The sequence below is a fragment of the Podarcis muralis genome, chromosome 8, assembly GCF_964188315.1.
Source record: "Podarcis muralis chromosome 8, rPodMur119.hap1.1, whole genome shotgun sequence".
NCBI lineage: Eukaryota > Metazoa > Chordata > Lepidosauria > Squamata > Lacertidae > Podarcis > Podarcis muralis.
Window position 1 is genome coordinate 9,816,490 of NC_135662.1, and position 2,674 is coordinate 9,819,163.

At 46.7% G+C, this 2,674-nt stretch overlaps 1 non-coding gene across 1 annotated transcript; it reads left to right on the forward strand.

Moving 5' to 3' along the window:
• The first annotated feature begins 1,128 nt into the window (after positions 1–1,128).
• TRNAA-UGC (transfer RNA alanine (anticodon UGC)) lies at positions 1,129–1,200 on the forward strand. The gene has a single exon. It is a non-coding gene; the product is annotated as a tRNA-Ala (tRNA).
• The last annotated feature ends 1,474 nt before the right edge of the window (positions 1,201–2,674 follow it).

A 2,674-nucleotide genomic window follows, 5' to 3' on the forward strand; every position in this document is an offset into this window, starting at 1 on the left:
CTCCCTTTGCATTGTGGAGCTTTTGCCAGCATACTCCTTTGAGCAGAGGTTCTGGAGATGTGGTAATGACACCACAAAGTGTTGGGTGTGAGGACAGAACAAGTGTGTGTGTGTGTGTGTATGTGTGAAGTTGTTGTTTTTAAAAATATTTTTGACTGTGTTGGCATATGTCCTACATTCGCTTAGGCCAGGATTGCAGACCAGTTTGTGTCCTTCGGGTGGAGGTGTAGCTGTGGTTATCTTTGCGTGTTCGATGTGCAATGGTACCTCTGGATGCAAACGGGATCCGCTCCAGAGCCCTGTTCGCATCCAGAAGCGAACGCAACCCGTATCTGCGCATGTGCGTGATGTCATTTTGACCATCTGCGCATGCACGAGCAGCGAAACCCAGAAGTAATGCACTCCATTACTTCCAGGTCGCCGCAGTGCGCAACCCGAAAATACTTATCCCGAAGCTACTTCAACCCGAGGTATGACTGTATATATCACTTGACCATCCATTTATGGTCCGGGAAAATGTTCAACGGAGGGCAATCCCACTCTATGCTGGTAACGTAGGGTGAGAGACCTTAGCTTAACAATAGGATTGGGGCAAAGGTATATAAGGACAGGGAGCACAGATCATATAGTAAGGGGAGGGTATGAAAATGGAATTCTTGTTTGCCTTTCCAAACAGGTTTCTTTTTTTTAAAGTAATGCAGCAGGTACCTGCTAGAAATTAGGTAAGACTTAGGTAAGACTGGACAGATCCAGCACACAATGGGGTGGAACTGAGCAGCAGTTGAGATGGTGGTTCGGCATCCTTCAAGTTATGTAGATGGGGACACCAGATGCAGCAGGAGAATCAGTCTGTCTCTTCCCCCCACCTCCCAAGCCATTAGGTAATCCAGGCGTCGTGAAATGTGGCTGGATGTTTCTCATCCATCAGCCAGCAAGCTAAGGACCGTAAAAGCTGCAGGAGAGCATCAAGATGGATGGGCCAAAGTGTGCTTGGAAGGCTGTTGGTTGTCAGCCAGCCATAAGGATTCTCAGTGTGTACAGAGGACTCAGGTCTATGCTATACCCATCATTCGGTTGCATGTTCTACATAGAAAACCCCCAAGGTTATCTTGGGAAAGATATCAGGGAGGGGTTGTGGCTCAGTGGTAGAGCACCAGCTTTGCATGCAGGAGGTCCCTGGTTCAATCCCCGGCGTCTCCAGGTAGGTCTGGGAGAGACTTTCTGTCTGAAACTCTGGAGAGCAAGATTGCTGTGTGCAATCTCAGTGGCGAAATTGTTACATGCATGAAGATGGAAAGATGCAGCCCTATCCACTATAGAGGAATGGCTGCTGAAACTATTGGACTTGGTGGAGATGGCAAAGTTAACATGTTGGAGAAAAATCGCCATCAGCATTTATTCAGGACTGGAAGCTTTTTATGGGCTTTTTGCGCGGAAGAGAAAATGAACTTGTAATATTGGGATTGGAAGATTGGAAGGAAAAATACTGGTTTACAACCATTCCCAGGAAGTCTATGGTGATGATTGTCTTTAAACGCCTCCTATCTGCTGGGTTGCCCCAGCCACTCTGTGTGGCTCCCAACAAAATATGTAAAACACTCTGCGATGTCAGAGTGGGGCCTTGCTTAAGTAGCATTGCTTAAAAGGTTAAAAGAAAACACATGGAGAGCTTCCATTTGTAAAGAAAAAAAGGCTACTTAATTACAGTTTCTTCCCATTTACAAGGATAGGTTGGATCTGAAGTCTACATGACGAGACCTAGGGTTTTTTATGGTTGTTTCATGCAGGGAGAGGAAGAGGTGGTGCTTGCAAATTTAGTGCAATCCCCCCCCCCGACTATCGGTTGTTCTCAACCCTGCCCTCTGCTGACTGGAGATATGCAAAATTGTGTCCCAGTACGTTTCCGAGCACAATTCAAATTGTTGGTGCTGACCTTTAAAGCCCTAAATGGCCTCGGTCCTGTATACCTGAAGGAGCGTCTCCACCCCCATCATCCAGCCCGGACACTGAGGTCCAGCACAGAGGGCGTTCTGGCGGTTCCCTCACTGCGAGAAGCAAAGCTACAGGGAACCAGGCAGAGGGCCTTTTCGGTAGTGGCGCCTGCCCTGTGGAACACCCTCCCAGCAGATGTCAAGGCAATAAACAACTATTTTACTTTTAAACGACAACTAAAGGCGGCCCTGTTTAGGGAAGTTTTTAATGTCTGATGCTGTATTGTTTTTAATATTCAGCTGGAAGCTGCCCAGAGTGGCTGGGGAAACCCAGCCAGATGGGTGGGGTATGAATACATACATACATACATACATACATACATACATACATACAGTGGTAGCTCGGGTTACATACGCTTCAGGTTACAGACTCCGCTAATCCAGAAATAGTACCTCAGGTTAAGAACTTTGCTTCAGGATGAGAACAGAAATCATGCTCTGGTGGTGCGGTGGCAGCTGGAGGCCCCATTAGCTAAAGTGGTGCTTCAGGTTAAGAACAGTTTCAGGTTAAGAACAAACCTCCAGAACGAATTAATTGCTTAACCCAAGGTACCACTGTGATGTTTCTACTAACAGTGAGTTCTCCTACATTAGTGAAGAAGGATCCCCCCCCAAATAAAAAGAAATAGGTCTTATTCTCTTCTTATTTTTTTGGGGGGGGGAGCATTTTAAAACCCCTCCTC